Source organism: Somniosus microcephalus, chromosome 4, assembly GCF_052327205.1.
Source record: "Somniosus microcephalus isolate GS21.2 chromosome 4, FLI_Smic_1.0, whole genome shotgun sequence".
Taxonomy (NCBI): domain Eukaryota; kingdom Metazoa; phylum Chordata; class Chondrichthyes; order Squaliformes; family Somniosidae; genus Somniosus; species Somniosus microcephalus.
Genome location: NC_140990.1, coordinates 63,528,376 through 63,548,929, shown reverse-complemented (window position 1 = coordinate 63,548,929; position 20,554 = coordinate 63,528,376). Strand labels below are relative to the sequence as shown.

Genomic DNA, 20,554 nt, shown 5'->3' with positions numbered 1-20,554 from the left:
CAAGGAGAGGACATATAAATTGGCCAGAAAAAGCAGTAATCCATAGGATTGGGAGCAGTTTAGGATTCAACAAAGGAGGACAAAGTGTTGTGTATGTACCTTTAAGGGAATAACTGGTCTCAGACTGCAGTACCGGCAGTGACCACCTCTGTATAAAAGGCCCTAGCAGGCTTCTGTAGTTTCAGTTTCCAGGTTGTCTCCATTCAGTAAAGACTTGTTATAATCAACTCCTGCAGTCCGTGTCTCAATTATACACGGACATAATACTGGCGACGAGTAAGAAACAAACTTACCTGCAACTCGGCAGCACCTCAGATGACGTTATTGAAGGTCGAAGCCAGAAGAAAGAAAAAAAATAAAAATAATAATCCAAAGGAACTCGAGAAACGGGCGTCGACCGTGGGCAACCGCCCTCCAAATCATCGAATTGAAAAGTTGCAGGAGAGACTGTCGAGAGCCAGGCTTGGTTCTCCAGTCTGTGGTTTCCCAGCTAATCGGGCTGGTGGCAGGTAGTGCACTGATCCTTCCTGGGCTGCGGCGGGCTACAGCTCGATCGGGTGGCTCTGCAACGGGGCCGGGCAGCGAGTCGGGAAGCAAAGAGAGAGAGGGTGGAGCACACAGGGCGCGGCCGGTGCTTCGCAGCCGGGCAGCGTTCGGACCTAAGAAGAGGGAGGGAAGTGTCCCAGAGGGTCCACTCCACGACGGGAACGGTTCTTCAATTAACGGAGCAAATATTGAAACGCGAGAGAAAAATTAAAATAGCGCGGAGAGCGGCGTTGGCAGCAGCGATCGGGGAGGCGCGAAGACCATAGGGCGTCGCCATTACAGGATAGTAAAATAAATATAATCGCCAGCAACAGCGTTGGCAGCAGCGGCAGCGGCGGGAAAGCGCGGGAGGCGCCATCTTAACTCGGCGGGGAAGAAGGAAAAGCGCGGGAGGCGCCATTTTGATCCATCGAGGACGAAGGAAAAGCGCGGGAGGCGCCATCTTAGATTTTCAAGATGCCAAAGACTGGCGATATCACTGCCTTCGATAATGCAATAGAAGACTGGACCACGTATGTGGAAAGAGTCGAGGTATATTGCGAGGCAAACGAAATAGCCGATGAGAAAAAGGCATCGGTATTGCTAAATTTAATGGGCGCAAGAACGTACGGCCTATTGCAGGACCTGATTACTCCAGCCAAACCGAAGGCGAAGAGTTTTAACGAAATTGTTGCTATCGTACAGGAACACCTAAATCCTACACCGCTGCTGATAGCAGAAAGATTTAAATTCCACAGGAGAAATCAGCATAAAAATAAGAGCAATGCTGATTACCTTACGGAACTACGCAAGCTGTCAAAGCACTGCCAGTTCGGAGCAGGACTGGCAGATACCTTACGGGACAAATTTGTCTGTGGACTCCTGAGTGAAGGAACCCAGAAGAGGTTACTCTCAGAGAAAGAGCTGACGCTAGATAAGGCTTTCAGCGTGGCAGTATCGTACGAAGCAGCAGCAAGGGGAGCTGCGGAAATACAACAAAAGCCACAGGAATACGGCACCCACGAAATGACACGGGGATTTGCAAAATGTTATCGCTGCGGCAGAACAAACCATGACCAGAAGGACTGCTGGTCCAAGGACAAAATATGCAGGCAATGCGGAAAGATGGGACACATTGCATGAGTTTGCAGATCTGGGAAGAAGACCAACGACAACAAAAAGGCGACTAAGGAACCGTACAGGAAAATACAAAAGATGACGGACAGTAGTTCCGAAGACCAGATGAGCGATAGTGAATCCGGGAACAAGAGACTAAGCTGTCTCAAACTTCACAATGTAATCGCAAAAGAGGATCACCGAACCATTTGGGTCACCCTCACGATAGCAGGGTCCCAAGTCAAAATGGAATTGGATACAGGATCAGCTCTAACCGTCATGAATCGACGAGACTACGAGCGGCTATTCTCACACATACCCTTGAGAGAGACATCCATTGTCTTGAGGACGTATACGGGGCAAAAAGTATACCCCAGAGGAAAAATAAGGGTGCCTGTCGAATACAACGGCAAGAAAATACGGAAATTGTATCTCTACATTCTGCAAGATGGTGGACCACCGTTATTGGGACGTGAATGGATCAGAAAGATAAGTTTAGACTGGCACTCCATTCAGGCACTGACGGTGGCTGGTAAAAAGGATGACGACGTCACTCCTGGACGATTGTCAACAATCTTAGCTGACGCCAAAGAGGTATTTCAACAAGAACTGGGCACTCTTAAAGGCGTAACCGCCTCGATAAAAATAGAGGAGAATGCAATTCCCAAGTTTTTCAAAGCAAGACCGGTACCATATGCAATTCGCCCAGCCGTCGAGGCAGAGCTGGAGAATCTGGAGAATGCAGGCATGTTATCTAAGGTAGACTGGAGCGAGTGGGCGACACCCATCGTTCCTGTCATGAAGAAAACGTTAAACAATAAGTCTGAGGAGCCAAGGAAGGTTCGCATCTGTGGGGACTTCAAGGTGACAGTGAACCCAGTCCTTCACACAGTACAATATCCTCTTCCAAGGATAGAAGATATCTTCGCCTCACTATCTGGAGGGAAGCGTTTTACAAAAATTGACCTAGCACAAGCACATTTGCAGATGGAGGTTGAAGAATCCTCTAGGAAGTATCTCACGATAAACACTCACAAAGGTCTTTACCAGTATAATCGACTGGTGTTCGGAGTAGCATCAGCTCCGGCGATATGGCAAAGAGCGATGGAACAGGTCCTGCAAGGGATTCCGGGGACTCAGTGTTACTTGGACGACATCCTAGTGACAGGTGAAGATGACAGTGAACACCTTGCCAACCTAGAGCAGGTGCTCACTAGACTACGTGAACATGGGCTACGAGCCAATCGCCCCAAGTGCGAGTTTTTTAAGAAACGGATATCGTATTGTAGCCACGTGATTGATGAAGAGGGGTTGCATAAGTCCCCTGACAAAATTGAAGCGGTAGTTAAGGCTCCAGCGCCTGAAAATGTGTCGCAACTGAGATCATTCCTCGGATTGGTGAATTACTACCATAAGTTTTTGCCGAATTTGTCCACAATTCTGCATCCACTGAACGCCCTACTACGAACGGGAGTAGCATGGAAATGGAGCGATGAATGTAAGCGGGCATTTCAGAAGAGTAAGGACCTAATCACTTCAAGAGAAGTATTGGCTCACTACAACCCATCACTACCGATAAGACTGGCGTGTGATGCGTCTCCCTACGGCATTGGGGCGGTACTGTCACATAAATTCCTTGATGGTTCAGAGAGGCCGATAGCTTTTGCGTCACGCTCGTTAACTTCAGCCGAGCGTAACTACGCCCAGATTGACAGAGAGGCCCTCAGCCTGGTGTGGGGGGGTGAAGAAGTTCAATCACTACCTGCACGGTCAGAAATTTACTCTACTAACTGATCATCAACCTCTCGTCTCAATCTTCAACCCTCAGAAGGGCGTACCGATAATGACGGCACAACGGCTACAGAGGTGGTCCCTTTTCCTAGGGGCACACCAATATGACATCGAGTACAAAGGAACTAAACAGCATGGGAATGCTGATGGATTGTCGCGCCTACCGTTGCCGACGGTGGAAGAAGATCTGGCAGTGGATCCAGTGGAGTTATTCCACTCGACTATAGTCGAATGTCTCCCTGTGACGAATGCAAACATAGAAAAGGAAACACGAAATGACCCGACACTCTCCTGGGTCTATGATTTAACGGTGAAGGGATGGCCAGCACATGGCGAACCACTGCTGCCAGCATTCTCGCCGAGAAGAGAACAGCTGTCAGTGTGCAGAGGAACCTTGATGTGTGGATCCAGAGTAGTAATTCCACCCAAATTGAAGGATAGAGTGCTCAATGAGCTTCATGAGGGTCATCTGGGAGGGGTAAAAATGAAGAACTTAGCCAGAGCGTTTGTGTGGTGGCCAGGAATCGATAGAGAAATCGAAGAGATGACCAAGAGCTGTACAGGATGCCAGAAGGTCCAAAACGCCCCACCACAAACCCCTCTACATCCATGGGAGTGGCCCTCATCTCCATGGCAAAGGGTGCACATTGATTTTGCTGGTCCTCTTATGGACTCGATGTTTTTAATTGCGGTGGATGCACATTCAAAGTGGCCAGAGGTAATAAAAATGTCCTCAACTACCACAGAAAAATCTATCACAGTCTTACGAACCATAGTCGCCAGGAATGGGCTGCCTGAACAGATTTGCTCTGACAATGGACCACAGTTTGTGTCTGAAGAGATCGGAAGTTCTTAAAGAACAATGGTGTTAAGCATTACACATCCACCCCATATCATCCAGCCACTAATGGATTGGCCGAGAGGTTTGTTCAAACATTCAAGAAGGCTATCAAGGCAATGTGTAATGAAGATATACCCCTACAACACAAGGTGGATAACTTCTTGTTTGCCTACCGGAATGCGACACATGCGGTTACCAACCAAACTCCAGCCATGATGTTCTTCAATCGAAGACTACGATGCCGCTTGGATTTGGTTAAGCCAAACGTCAGAAGAGATGTGGAGAACAGGCAGTTTCAGAATATGAATGAAAGGCCGACCAGGAGTTTTAAGATAGGTCAACCAGTTTTGGCCCGGGACTACCGCACAGAGAAATGGCAGCCAGGAACAATCTGTACACGGCAAGGACCTCTAATGTATACCGTGGACGTTGGAGAGAGCATTGTAAGACGCCATGCTGACCAGATTCTAGAGTCACTGGAAAACGTCAACTCCACACCACGATCTGATACACCTGGCGATGAAACCGAAGTACCAATTGCATCTACCGCAGAATCGGTGATATTGGAAGCAGACGAACCAAACAACGACATTGATCCCGACTCAACCTTGCCAGAAGAATCTGATGTCCCAAAGAGGCGTTATCCAGACAGAATCGGGAAGCCTCCTCAAAGACTGAACTTATAATTGCTTAACTTCAACCAATGTATCTAGCAACCGTAATTGTAATTGTAATTAGTTATTATTTAGTTGTTAAATGAATGTTATGTACTGTTTATCTAAAAGGGGAGGAATTGTTGTGTATGTACCTTTAAGGGAATAACTGGACTCAGACTGCAGTACCGGCAGTGAGCACCCCTGTATAAAAGGCCCTAGCAGGCTTCTGTAGTTTCAGTTTCCAGGTTGTCTCCATTCAGTAAAGACTTGTTATAATCAACTCCTGCAGTCCGTGTCTCAATTATACACGGACATAATACAAAGAGATTAAGTAAGAAAGGGAAAATAGAAGATGAGAGTAAGGCTTGCAGGGAACATAAAAACTGACTGTAAAAGCTTCTATAGATATGTGAAGAGAAAAAGATTGGTGAAGTCAAGCGTAGGTCGTGTGCAGTCAGAATCAGGGGAATTTATAATGGGGAACAAAGAAATGGAAGACCAATTAAATACATTTTTTGGTTCTGTCTTCACAAAGGAGGACACAAATAACCTCCCAGAGATGCCGGGGAACATAGGGTCTGATGAAAGGGAGGAACTGAAAGAAATCAGTATTTGTAGGGAAATGGTGTTAGGGAAATTGATGGGATTGAAGGCCGATAAATCCCCAGGGCCTGATAATCTACATCCTAGGGTACTTAAGGAAGTGGCCCTAGAAATAGTAGATGCATTGCTGATCATCTGCCAACATTCGATGGAATCTGGAACAGTACCCATGGATTGGAGGGTAGCTAATGTTACCCCACTGTTCAAAAAAGGTGGTAGAGAGAAAACGGGGAATTACAGACCGGTAAGCCTGACATCGGTAGTGGGGAAAATGCTAGAGTCCATTATAAAAGATGTAATAGCAGAGCACTTGGAAAACAGTGACAGGATCGGACAAAGTCAACATGGATTTACAAAAGGTAAATCGTGCTTGACTAATCTACGGGAATTTTTTGAGGATGTAACTAGTAAAATAGATAAGGGAGAACCAGTGGATGTGGTGTATTTGGACTTTCAGAAGGCTTTCGATAAGTTCCCACATAAGAGATTAGCGTGTAAAGTTAAGGCACATGGGATTGGGGGCAAGGTATTTGTAGTGTATGTACCCGCCTACCTTTAAGAGAACTATTGTATGTAACCGTTCACCTTTAAGAGAACTACTTTAGGTGTGGCACTACTTGTTTGGCTTCTGTATACTGTAATACCGACGGTGACCACACCGGTATATAAGTGTTGTGGCATGATTCCTTGGGCAGATTCGCCCTGACCTTCGAATAGTAAAGACCTGTTTGTTTGTTACTCCTGAAGTCTGTGTCGTTATTAACAGTACAACCCACAGACTTTACAGTGGCGACGAGTCCGATCGTACCCTGCGGCAAGACTACCAAAGCAACTAAAGAGCGTTGAAGAGAGGCAACCGCCCTCGTCGTTATGCTGGGAGAAAACACGAGGCTGCAGCAATAGAAAGGAGGAAGACTTTAGCAACAAAAGCTTCCATCAGCAACAGGCACTGACTACCCTTCAACCACGGTGCGGAGTGAGCCGATCAGCAGGAAACAAGGCGGCCGCAGAGACTGTGAGTAGGGGAAAGTGTAACGAAATCCGGAGGATAAGGGCTGTGCACTCGACCACGGTCGAGGGGGTGCAGAGCTGGTCAGGAAGTCGGGTCCAACGGCGTCGTGAGATAGCCGGACCGCGATCGGCGGGAAAAGCCGGGCAGCGACCGAAGCCACGAAGCGCTGAGACCGGGAGCAGGCGCGGGAAGAGAGAAACTCAGCCGCAGCCGGGGAGGGAAGCACCGGACTGCGTGAGGGCTGGGAGGCGAACGGGAGCCGAGCGTGTGGGAGAGGCAGAGCCGACCAAAGGAGGCTGCGCGAGAGCCAGTCCAGCGGCTGAACTGTTCTCCGCCAACGGGGTACCCAGCGCCGGTAGAGCCGAACGTGTGGGAGAGAGAGACAGAGCTGAGCAAGGGGAGAGAGACTGCGCGAGAACCAGTCCAGCGGCTGAACTGTTATCCGTGAACGGGGTGTACCCAGCGCCGGTAGAGCCGTGCGAGCGGGAGAGAGAGACAGAGCAGAGCAAGGGGAGAGAGACTGCGCGAGAGCCAGTCCAGCGGCTGAACTGTTCTCCGTGAACGGGGTACCCAGCGCCGGTAGAGCCGTGCGAGCGGGAGAGAGAGACAGAGCCGAGTAAGGGGAGCTGTGCGGAAGCCAGCCAGCGGCTGAACCTGTCCACTGTGGGGAAAGCGTACCCCTTCCACCAGGGAAGAAACGCGGGAAGCCGCCATTAGGCGGAGAAGACGACAGAAGCGGGAAACCGCCATTGAAGTGGGCGGGGAGAGAAGGAAAGAGTGCAAAACCGCCATTTTCGCGGGAAAACCGCCATCTTAACTGCCATTGAAGTGGGCGGAGAGAGAAGGAAAGAGCGGGAAACCGCCATTTTCGCGGGAAAAACCGCCATCTTAGAAATAAACAAATAAATAAGAATACTTAAAGAAATACTTGTGCTGCTCCCAAGGAAAGAAAGATGCCTAAGCGAGGGAATATTAACGATTTTAATTCTGAGATAGAAGACTGGGCCACGTACGTGGAACGCATAGAGATTTATTGTGAAGCCAACAAAATAGAGGAAGACGACAAGGCGATAACATTGCTAAACTCGATGGGGGCAAAAACATACGGGCTCTTGAAGCATCTAATAGCACCAGATAAACCGGTGGATCAGACTTTCGAAGAGATTGTGGCTGTGCTGAAGGACCACTTGAACCCCACACCGTTGATGCTGGCTGAACGTTTCAAATTCTATGCAAGAACGCAGAGGAAAGACGAAAGTAACGCGGAATACTTGGTCGAACTGCGTAGGCTGGCGAAATACTGCCAGTTCGGAGGGAATCTGACAGAGGCACTGCGAGACAAGTTCGTATGTGGATTGTCCAAAGAAGGGACGCAAAAGCGACTACTGGAAGAGAACGACCTCACACTAGACAGGGCTGTTCTTATAGCTGCATCGCACGAAGCCGCAGCGAAAGGAACGACAGAAATGCAGCTGAAGGCGGCGGCACTCGGGGTGGACCAAATTACCTCGAATACAACAAAATGCTATCGTTGTGGGAAGACAACGCACGACAAGGATCAATGCTGGTTTAAGAACCAAGAATGTAGGAAATGTGGCAAACTGGGTCACATCGCAAAGGTATGCCGGTCAGGGAAGAAGACCAACAACCAAAGGAAGCCACCACAAGAAAAGTACAGCAAGGTACACAAGGTGGCTGAGAAGAGTTCAGACGAACAGAATTCAGACTCAGACCCAAACAACCAGGAGCTGGGTAGTCTGAGAATTCACAATGTGGGGAGGGAAGCTGACCTACAAACTATCTGGGTCATGCTAAGAATAGCTGGAGTCCAAGTAAGAATGGAGTTGGACACTGGATCAGCTCTATCAGTCATCAATCGAAGGGACTACCACCGGCTATTCTCTCACATACCCTTAAGGAATACCAAGTTCGTATTGCAGACATACACAGGGCATAAGGTATACCCCATGGGGAAGATAAGAGTCAAGGTGAGAGAGAGGGGTAAAGAACACCCAAGAATGAACTTGTACGTATTACCTGAGGGAGGACCACCACTTCTAGGACGGGAGTGGATCAAGAAAATAGACATGGAATGGCACTATCTAAAAGCCATAATGAGTGAGGACTCGGTGCAAGCTATCAGCTCAGATTCTGAAACGGATGACGATAAGACCAACTCAAATATGGAAGACAAGGCTAAAATGAACTTGCCGACTATGGTGGAGAAAACGAAGACATGCATAAAGGCTTATGCTACCGAGAAGAATAAAGCTTCAGAGCAGAACTCCAGTTTGACAGAGAATTCTGAGCCTGTTCAAGTTAAGGACTTATCCACGACGGAAGAACACCGAACTCGGACTCAAACTTATTTCAAAGTACGACAACAATTAGAACAGTTGAGTTACCGTCTCGTACAAGAGATGAAAACAATGGAAAAGTTCTGGGACACCGAATGGGAGAACCTGGAAAGACAGCAGAGGCAGCTAGCTCAAGCAAAGAGCGACCATAGAGCCATCGTGACCAATTACCGATCACATCTCCCTTATGATGTTCAGGAGTTAGAATATTTGCATGATCTAGAGATACAGCATAAAGGCAAACCACGCTACACTGAGGATTTTGTTCTGCAATTGGAGACGGAGCTAGTGCAGGCAAGGTTAAGAGAAGCTGAATCGCAGTGTGCACTTAAAGATATGCAGAAAAAAATCTTGGACATGGAAAAGAGAAACGCTTCTTTACCTGATGTGAATAATGTGGCCATGTTGCAAGAGGAGCTTATAGGGGCGAAACTGAAAGAAGCTAAGCAAAGGATGTTGGAACTTGAAACACAGAACCAAATCAGCAGTAACCAGCTATGTCGAGCAGAGAAGGAGTGCTATGGTCTACATGAGAAGGTGCAATATCTCTCAGCCCAGAATAAGGGACTACTCACTCAGTTAAATGAAAGTAATCGGAAAATGGCTGAGATAGACTGCAAGAATAAAGAAGATTTGATGGCAGTGAGACTTCGAGAGGCAGATAGCATAGCAGCCTTGGCTGAACTCCAACAGGAAATTGCAAAAGAAGCAAATGAAGAGGAATCTTCAGGAAGCCAGGATGTTATTCCAGTTCTTCTCTACGACTCCTTACAAGCAGAGTGTGAGAAGTTGAAAGAACAGTATGAACAGGCCCAGGCTACAATTCTGGAGGGGGTTAACTCGGCAACCTCCGAAAAGCTAGTTTCAGTAGAAGCATATGAACAACTAAAGGTTGAACATGAGCAAGAAGTCCAAAGGCTGCAGGAAATTCTTGATGAGCTCAAGGCCAAGACAGACTCATCGGTAGAAGTTCCATCCATAGATGAGAAATTAGAGGTGAAAGACATGGCAGAACATGAAAGACAAGATGTCCAAGAACTCATAAAAATATTGAAGGAAACCCAAGACAAATATGAGGCGGCAATGTCCGAGGTTCAACAACTTGAAGAACAGATTCAACTGGGAATCCTTTCAGTGGAAGAAAAGGAAACTGTAAGAAACACAGAGACTGTAAGAATGGTCCCTGAACATGAGCTAGAGAGCATCAGGGCGCAACTTTTCCGAGCGCTGAAAGCCAAAGTACAAGAGGAACAGAAGGTGGAAGCATTGGAGGAAAAGGTGGATGAGATGGAGAAGACTCTGATCCACAGTGTTCCCGTGGAAGAGTTAACGGTCAGCCAACTCCTTCATATGCTGAGGGAAAAGACTCTGCAATGGGAACAATCTGAACACGAGCTTCAATCTTCAACGGGAAGGAGTTCGGAGCTCTCAAAAGTTTGGGAAATAGCTGAGGTTGCAAAACAGACTTTACTGGGATGCCAAAAGTACGCTGAATCGCGTCTATGTGAACAACAGAATGTTGAAACAGCTGCTCCAGTAGAAGGATTGAATAGCCCGATCAATCAATCCCCGAGGGAAGGGGAAGTGTTGAAATCACAAATGAGGTCATTAGTGAAGGATTTGCAGGAAACCCAGGAAGAGCGGGATGAAGATGAATGCATGAAGAAGTCTTTTCAAGAAAGATGTCTAGGGAAGGAACCACAGTCAGCTAACGTCCAGATGGGTAAGGAGGAAGTAGAAGGCCCTCTTGCTGGCCTAACTCAGGACGAACCCGAATATTACCATGACCTGTTGAGTGACACTGAATATTACGAGGATGTGGTCTGCCCAGTTTGTGATGAAAACTCCCAAAGTGCCGAAATCAGGATGAAGCACTTAAAGTCGAAGGAACATAGAGAGTTGGTGGTGCTACAGCTGGCAGCTGATAAGGGAGCCCCGAGAGTCTCCAAAAAGCAGAAAAGAAAAAGAAGAAGCAGAAGATGATAACTATCGCAAATATTATCACTTCTACCAGATCATGCGTGGACCCTACGAAAGGAGTTAAATCAGTTGGGAAGTAGGAAATTATCAAGGCAACCCAGTTGTTGTAAAAGTCAGCACTGCTGGTTCAGCAGGACGAAAGTTCAAGCTGTTACGTCAAGAAAAGGATATGGAGGAGTCACGCTAGCAATGTGAACCATCTACACCAAAGAGATGTTGTTCGGACCGAGTCAAGATCAGAGACTGAATCTGTGAACTGTTCCCGCAGAGACTGAACCTGTGAACTGTTTCCCACCGAGACTATGTCTGTAAATTGTTTTATATGAAGTTGAAGATATGTTATGTTTAATGGGGACTCTGTATGTAATAAGCTAAAAAGGGAGGATTGTAGTGTATGTACCCGTCTACCTTTAAGAGAACTATTGTATGTAACCGTTCACCTTTAAGAGAACTACTTTAGGTGTGGCACTACTTGTTTGGCTTCTGTATACTGTAATACCGACGGTGACCACACCGGTATATAAGTGTTGTGGCATGATTCCTTGGGCAGATTCGCCCTGACCTTCGAATAGTAAAGACCTGTTTGTTTGTTACTCCTGAAGTCTGTGTCGTTATTAACAGTACAACCCACAGACTTTACAGTATTGACTTGGATAGAGAACTGGTTGGCAGACAGAAAGCAGAGTTGGAATAAACGGGTCTTTTTCCGAGTGGCAGGCAGTGACTAGTGGGGTACCGCAGGGATCGGTCCTTGGACCCCAGCTATTCACAATATATATAAATGATCTAGACAAGGGAACTAGATGTAATATCTCCAAATTTGCAGATGACACAAAGCTGGGTGGGCGTGTGTGCTGTGAAGAGGATGCCAAGAAACTCCAGGATGATTTGGACAGGTTGGGTGACTGGGCAGATGCATGGCAGATGCAATATAATGTGGATAAATGTGAGGTTATCCACTTTGGTGTCAAAAACAGGAAGGCAGATTATTATCTGAATGGCAATAGATTGGGAGAAGGGGAAGTGCAACGAGACCTGGGTGTCCTTGTGCACCAGTCGCTGAAGGTAAGCATGCAGGTGCAGCAGGCGGTTAAGAAGGCAAATGGTATGTTGGCCTTCGTAGTGAGAGGGTTTGAGTACAGGAACAAGCATGTCTTGCTGCAGTTGTACAAGGCCTTGGTGAGACCACATCTTGAGTATTGTGTGCAGTTTTGGTCGCCTTATCTGAGGAAGGGTGTTCTTGCCATGGAAGGAGTTTAGCGAAGATTCACCAGGCTGATACCTGGGATGGCAGGAATGACGTATGAGGAGAGATTGGATCGATTGGGCTTGTACTCACTGGAGTTTAGAAGAATGAGAGGGGATCTCATTGAAACTTGTAAAATTCTGGCAGGACTGGACAGACTAGATGCAGGGAGGATGTTCCCGATGGTCGGGCAATCCAGAACCAGGGGTCACAGTCTAAGGATAAGGGGTAGGCCTTTTAGGACAGAAAGGAGGAGGAATTTCTTCACCCAGAGAGTGGTGAACCTGTGGAATTCTCTACCACAGAAGGCAGTAGAGGCCAATTCATTAAATATATTCAAGAAGGAGTTTGATATTTTTCTTAAGGCTAAAGGAATCAAGGGGTATGGGGAGAAAGCCGGGACCGGGTACTGAACTTGGATGATCAGCCATGATCGCATTGAATGGCGGAGCAGGCTCGAGGGGCCGAATGGCCTACTCCTGCTCCTATCATCTATGTTTCTATGTTTCTATTTGAATGCCTTCTGAAAGTCCAAATACACCACATCCACTGGTTCTCCCTTATCTATTCTACCAGTTACATCCTCAAAAAATTCCAGATTAGTCAAGCACGATTTACCTTTTGTAAATCCATGTTGACTTTGTCCGATCCTGTCACTGTTTTCCAAGTGCTCTGCTATTACATCTTTTATAATGGACTCTAGCATTTTGCCCACTACCGATGTCAGACTTATAGTCATAGAGTCAAAATGGCACAGAAGGAGGCCATTCGGCCCATCGAGCCCGTGCCGTTTTTTTTATATCAAAAAAAGCAGTGGCCCCAGCACTGACCCTTGGGGAACACCACTGTCTACCATCCTCCAGTCTGAAAAACAGCCATTTATCACAACTCGCTGTTTTCTGTCCTTAAGCCAATTCCTTATCCAAGTTGCCACTGACCCACCTATTCCATGAGCCTCAATTTCGTTAACCAGCCTTCTTTGTGGTACAGTGTCAAAGGCCTTCCTAAAATCCATGTAGACAACATCCATTGCATTCCCTTCATCAATCCTCCCTGTTACTTCATCAAAAAGTTCAATTTGATTAGTCAAACACGATCTGCCTTTTACAAATCCGTGTTGGCTCTCCTTAATTAGCTTAAACCTTTCCAAGTGCCCGTTAATATTTTCCTTGATTATTGTTTCTAAAACTTTACCCACCACTGATGTTAAACTGACCGGCCTGTAGTTACTAGGATTGTCCTTACACCCTTTCTTGAACAGTGGTGTCACATTTGCCACTTTCCAATCCTCAGGCACCTCCCCCGCATCTAGGAAAGATTGGAAAATTATGGCTAGCCCTTCCGCTATCTCCTCCCCCAATTCCCTTAGCAACCTGGGATGCAAGCCATCTGGACCAGGCAACTTATCCACTCTGAGCATACCCAGCCTTTCTAGTACATCCTGTCTATCAATTTTCACCCCTTCCATTGCTTCTACCTTTTCCACTTCTACCGATATTTTGTCAGCATCCACCTCCTTAGTAAACACCGATACAAAGTACTCCTTCAGTATTCTAGCCCTGCGCCTCTAAGCATATATCACCTTCTTTGTCTCTAATAGGCCCCACCCCGCCTCTTACTACCCACTTACTGTTTACATGCCGGTAGAAGATTTTTGGGTTCCCTTTTATGTCACGGGGTCAATAGTCCAGGCCTCTGGATTACTAGTCCAGTAACATAACCGCTATGCTACTGTAACCCATCGCTTGGGCACCAGGCTGTAAAGCAGTGCCTCCAGTACTGGAACCTCTCCCTTGTTTCTTGATGGCCAGAAGTGGATGCTGGTCTGAGCGGTGATCTATGAACCCAGCATTACGTCCTCTGACTTCTACTCTACTGTTCTGCCCAGGAACATAAAAAATAGGAGCAGGAGTCGGCCATTCGGCCCCTCGAGCCTGCTCCGCCATTCAATAAGATCATGGCTGATCTTCTACCTCATCTCCACTTTCCTGCACTATCCCCATATCCCTTGATTCCCTTAATATCCAAAAATCTATCGACTTCTGTTTTGAATATACTCAACGACTGAGCCTCCACAGCCCTCTGGGGTAGAGAATTCCAAAGATTCACCACCCTCTGAGTGAAGAAATTTCTCCTCCTCTCAGTCCTAAATGGCCGACCCCTTATTCTGAGACTGTGACCCCTGGTTCTAGACTCCCCAGCCAGGGGAAACATCCTCCCTGCATCTACCCTGTCAAGCCCTGTAAGAATTTTGTATGTTTCAATGAAATCACCTCTCATTCTTCTAAACTCTAGAGACTATAGGCCTAGTCTACTCAATCTCTCCTCATAGGACAATCCCCCCATCCCAGGAACCAGTCTGGTGAACCTTCGTTGCACTCCCTCTATGGCAAGTATATCTTTCCTTTAAGAAAGAGACCAAAACTGTGCACAATACACCAGGTATTGAGCAGGATGCAAAGAGGCTTCAAGGCAATTTAGACAAGTTGAGTGAGTGGGCAAATATGTGGCAGATGCAGTATAATGTGGATAAATGTGAAGTTATCCACTTCGGTAGGAAAAAGAGAAAGGCAGAGTATTATTTAAATGGTGATAGATTGGGAAATGTTGATGTACAAAGGGACCTGGGTGTCCTTGTACACCAGTCACTGAAAGCAAACATGCAGGTGCAGCAAGCAGTTAAGAAGGCAAATGGTGTGTTGACCTTCACTGCAAAAGGATGTAAATACAGGAGCAAGGATGTCTTACTACAGTTGTACATGGCCTTGGTGAGACCACACCTGGAGTACTGTGTGCAGTTTTAGTCTCCTTACCTAAGAAAGGATATACTTGCCATAGAGGGAGTGCAGCGAAGGTTCACCAGACTGATTCCTGGGATGGCAGGACTGTTGTATGAGGAGAGATTGGGTCGACTAGGCCTGTATTCACTAGAGTTTAGAAGAATGAGAGGGGATCTAATTGAAACGTATGAAATTCTGATACGGCTAGACAGACTGGATGTTTCCCCTGGCTGAGGGTTCACAGTCTCAGGACACGTGGTAGGCCATTTAGGACTGAGATGAGGAGAAATTTCTTCACTCAGAGGGTGGTGAACCTGTGGAATTCTCTACCACAGAAGGCTGTGGAGGCCAAGTCACTGAATATATTTAAGAAGGAGATAGATAGATTTCTAGACACAAAAGGCATCAAGGGGTATGGGGGGCAAGCAGGAATATGGTATTGAGATAGAGGATCAGCCATGATCTTATTGAATGGCAGAGCAGGCTCGAAGGGCCGAATGACCTACTCCTGCTCCTATCTTCTATGTTTCTATGTTGACGCTAGGTGCAGTTGACAAAGACTTTCCCGTGAATGCAACTGAGATTGCAAATGAGACTCAAAAGGTCTCAGTACTGAAAAGAGTGTCTGAAAACACCTTGAATGGATGGACTGATCAGTGTCTAGACACAGAGTTGAAACCATTCCATAACCGCCATACTGAATTGTCTTGTGAGCAAGGTTGTATCAAGTGGGGAAACAGACCGGTGGTACCTACTTAAGAGATAGAATTCTGGCCGAACTTCATACTGAACAGCCAGGGATCATCAGTATGAAATCAATCGCAAGAAGCTTTGTTTACTGGCCTGGATTGGACAGTGATCTTGAACCACTTGATCCTGAACACATACAAGAGTTTGACTCTGTTTAGACTTCAGAGACTGAAGCACCAGGTTCCAAACAAGTCCGAGATAGAAACAGGATCATCTTTGATTTCGGAACCAAAACAAAACAGCCCAAAAATAGGTTCAACATCAAAACCTTCTGTAAGGAGATCAGGAAAGCTCCACAAACCTGTTATTAAACTGGAATTGTAGTTCATTTAAAAGAAAAAAAGCCAGGAGTTTTTATTATGTGGTACATGTAATGCTGGGAAAGGTAGGCACGAGTTGGGTAGGATTGATTGGGGAATGTCACTCAAAGGGTTGACGGTGGATAGGCAATGGCAAACATTCAAAGACCGCATGGATGAACTACAGATTTTGTTCATCCCAGTTTGGCATAAAAATAAAACAAAAAAGGTGACTCAACCGTGGCTAACAAGGGAAATTAGGGATAGCATAAGATCCAAGGAGAGGACATATAAATTGTCCAGAAAAAGCAGTAAACCTGAGGATTGGGAGCAGTTTAGGATTCAACAAAGGAGGACAAAGGGATTAATTAAGAAAGGGAAAATAGAATATGAGAGTAAGCTTACAAGGAACATAAAAACTGACTGTAAAAGCTTTTATAGATATGTGAAGAGAAAAAGATTGGTGAAGTCAAGCGTAGGTCCCTTGCAGTCAGAATCAGTGGAAATTATAATGGGGAACAAAGAAATAGAAGACCAATTAAATACATATTTTGGTTCTGTCTTCACATAGGAGGACACAAATAACCTCCCAGAGATGTCGGGGAACATAGGGTCTGATGAAAGGGTGGAACTGAAAGAAATCAGTATTTGTAGGGAAATGGTGTTAGGGAAATTGATGGGACTGAAGGCTGATAAATCCCCAGGGCCTGATAATCTACATCCTAGGGTACTTAAGGAAGTGGCCCTAGAAATAGTAGATGCATTGCTGGTCATCTTCCAGAACTCGATAGACTCTGGAACAGTACCCATGGATTGGAGGGTAACTAATGTTACCCCACTATTCAAAAAAAGTGGTAGAGAGAAAACGGGGAATTACAGACCGGTAAGCCTGACATCGGTAGTGGGGAAAATGCTAGAGTCCATTATAAAAGGTGTAATAGCAGAGCACTTGGAAAACAGTGACAGGATCGGACAAAGTCAACATGGATTAACAAAAGGTAAATCGTGCTTGACTAATCTACTGGAATTTTTTGAGGATGTAACTGGTAAAATAGATAAGGGAGAGCCAGTGGATGTGGTGTATTTGGACTTTCAAAAGGCTTTCGATAAAGTCCCGCAGAAGAGATTAGCGTGTAAAGTTAAGGCACATGGGATTGGGGGCAAGGTATTGACTTGGATAGAGAACTGGTTGGCAGACAGAAAGCAAAGAGTTGGAATAAACGGGTCTTTTTCAGAGTGGCAGGCAGTGACTAGTGGGGTACCGCAGGGATCGGTCCTAGGACACCTGCTATTCACAATATATATTAATGATCTAGACAAGGGAACTAGATGTAATATCTCCAAATTTGCAGATGACACAAAGCTGGGTGGGCGTGTGTGCTGTGAGGAGGATGCCGAGAAACTCCAGTATGATTTGGACAGGTTGGGTGATTGGGAAGAAGCAATATAACGTGGATAAATGCGAGGTTATCCACTTTGGTGTCAAAAACAGGAAGGCAGATTATTATCTGAATGGTAATAGATTGGGAGAAGGGGAAGTGCAATGAGACCTGGGTGTCCTTGTGCACCAGTCGCTGAAGGTAAGCATGCAGGTGCAGCAGGCGGTTAAGAAGGCAAATGGCATGTTGGCCTTTGTAGCAAGGGGTTTGAGTACAGGAACAAGGATGTCTTGCTGCAGTTGTACAGGGCCTTGGTGAGACTACATCTTGAGTATTATGTGTAGTTTTGGTCACCTTATCTGAGGAAGGATGTTCTTGCCATGGAAGGAGTTCAGCGAAGATTCACCAGGCTGATACCTGGGATGGCAGGAATGACGTATGAGGAGAGATTGGGTCGATTGGGCTTATACTCGCTGGAGTTTAGAAGAATGAGAGGGGATCTCATTGAAACTTATAAAATTCTAACAGGACTGGACAGACTAGATGCAGGAAGGATGTTCCCGATGGTCGGGGAGTCCAGAACCAGGGGTCACAGTCTAAGGATAAGGGGTAGGCCACTTAGGACAGAGATGAGGAGGAATTTCTTCACCCAGAGAGTGGTGAACCTGTGGAATTCTCTGCCACAGAAGGCGGTGGAGGCCAATTCATTAAATATATTCAAGAAGGAGTTGGATATATTTCTTAAGGCTAAAGGGATCAAGGGGTATGGGGAGAAGGCAGGGACAGGGTACTGAGTTTGGATGATCAGCCATGATCACATTGAATGGCGGAGCAGGCTCGAGGGGCCGAATGGCCTACTCCTGCTCCTATCTTCTATGTTTCTATGTTTCTATGTTTCTAAAATAGACTTTGCTTTGTTGACTCAGTAAACCTTATTTGCTTTGCTGTTTTTTCTGCTGACTAAATAAAAGTTTTTTTTTGGCTGCATGCAGGTATTTAATTGAGTTAGGCATTTGACAAGGTTCCACACAAAAGATTACTGATCAAGATAAGAAATCACGGGATTGGGGGGTACTATACTGGCATGGGTGGAAGATTGGCTCTCTAACAGAAAGCAGAGAGTTGGGATAAATGGTTCATTCTCGGGCTGGCAATCAGTAACTAGTGGTGTTCCGCAGGGGTCAGTGCTGGGTCCCCAACTCTTTACAATCTATATTAACGATTTGGAGGAGGGGACCGAGTGCAACATATCCAAGTTTGCCGACGATACAAAGATGGGAGGGAAAGCAATGAGTGAGGAGGACATAAAAAACCTGCAATAGGACATAGACAGGCTAAGTGAGTGGGCAGAGATTTGGCAGATGCAATATAATGTTGGAAAGTGTGAGGTTATGCACTTTGGCAGAAAAAATCAAGGAGCAATTTATTATCTAAATGGAGAGAAACTGCAAAGTGCTACAGTACAAAGGGATCTGGGGGTCCTGGTGCATGAAACACAAAATTTAGTATGCAGGTGCAGCAGGTGATCAGGAAGGCCAATGGAATCTTGGCTTTTATTGCGAGGGGGATGGAGTATAAAAACAGGGAAGTCTTGCTGCAGTTATACAGGGTATTGGTGAGGTCACACCTGGAATACTGCGTGCAGTTTTGGTTTCCATATTTAAGAAAAGATATACTTGCTCTCGAGGCAGTTCAGAGAAGGTTCACTCGGTTGATTCCGGAGATGAGGGGGTTGACGTATGAGGAAAGGTTGAGTAGGTTGGGCGTCTACTCATTGGAGTTCAGAAGAATGAGAGGCGATCTTATCGAAACATATAAGATTGTGAGGGGGCTTGATCGGGTGGATGCGGGGAGGATGTTTCCACTGATGGGTGAGACTAGAACTCGGGGGCATAATCTAAGAATAAGGGGCTGCCCTTTCAAAACTGAGATGAGGAGAAACTTCTTCACTCAGAGGGTAGTAAATCTATGGAATTTGCTACCCCAGAGAGCTGTGGAAGCTGCGACATTAAATAAATTTAAAATGGAGATAGACAGTTTCCTAGCAGATAAGGGAATTAGAGGTTACAGGGAGCGGGCAGGGAAGTGGACGTGAATCTAGATTCGGATCAGCCATGATCCTATTGAATGGCGGAGCAGGCCCGAGGGGCCGTATGGCCTACTCCTGCTCCTACTTCTTATGTGCTTATGCATGCTGTCAGTCCTGGCCCTGGTCCCGCCCCTTCCTGCACCTCATTGGCTGACACCGCTGTCAATCGACACCACGAGGGGGAAGGGAAGGTGATTGACAGGTGACGATTGCGAGAAGCGCCTGCCCGCGCTGTGATTGGTGCAGGGGAAGGCAAGTGGGCGTGTCCGGCCCCCGGGCCCACGTGGGGGAGTCAAAGGCTGGCTGGAGCGCATGCGCAGCCAGCCTCGCACCGTTGGGAAGCTTTTCAAAAATTTTTTATTTCCGAAACAAATTGAAAACACTCATTAATCGCCCCAATCCCCTCCCCTCTAAAGTGCGATTATTATTATTCTTGTTTTTCCTCATTTGTGTGGGGTGTCTTTTTTTTTACCTTGCGGTGGCGTGCGCCGGTCCAACCGACCCCTGGGCGTTGCGTGCTGGCGTCAGCTCGTAATCGGAGGGGGTGTGTGATTGACGCGAGGCGCCTGCCAACCAGTAGCGCGGAAAACACTGGGCGGACCGGGCGGGCTGACGGTCCTCCAACCAGTGGCGGCGCGGGAGGGGGGCGGGACTTCGGTGGGCTGCAGGCCGCTTTCATGCTTTCATTGTCTGCAGGAGCTGTTAAAGGGAAGGGGAGGAGGGTGGAAAAAAATCAAGCTTGTGAGAGTTTATTCCTTTGCATTACCTTTATTGTAAGGCTATTCATCAACTGCATTGATTTAAAAAAAGTGAACCTTTTCTCTTTTCGACTTTTATCCAGAAGAGCCCTGGTGCTGTGAACATTTTGGTGGGCAGCCACTTTTAAAGGGACAAAGACCAGCATTCTTCCTTCTTTCTCTTTCTCGTGAGTATTTGTGGTGGGTGAGAGGGGGGGGTTGAGTCAAAGGGGACTGCGGCCCCTTTTCAACAATAAAAATTGCTTAGCCATTTAAAGGGGAATGGGTGCCCCCCCCCGCCCAGGTATTTAAAGGGGCAGTGCCTCTCTGTATTATGTAAGAGCAGGGAGGTTCTGCTTGAACTGTACAAAAACACCAGTTAGGCCACCGCGT

At 46.7% G+C, this 20,554-nt stretch overlaps 1 protein-coding gene across 1 annotated transcript in view; it reads left to right on the top strand.

Moving 5' to 3' along the window:
- The first annotated feature begins 20,111 nt into the window (after positions 1-20,111).
- Positions 20,112-20,554, top strand: part of LOC147119058 (uncharacterized) — a 70,133-nt gene continuing 69,690 nt past the window's right edge. Inside the window, exon 1 of the mRNA XM_085984022.1 lies at positions 20,112-20,349. The gene's annotated coding sequence lies outside the window, so the exon portion shown is untranslated. The remainder of the gene's footprint in view (positions 20,350-20,554) is intronic.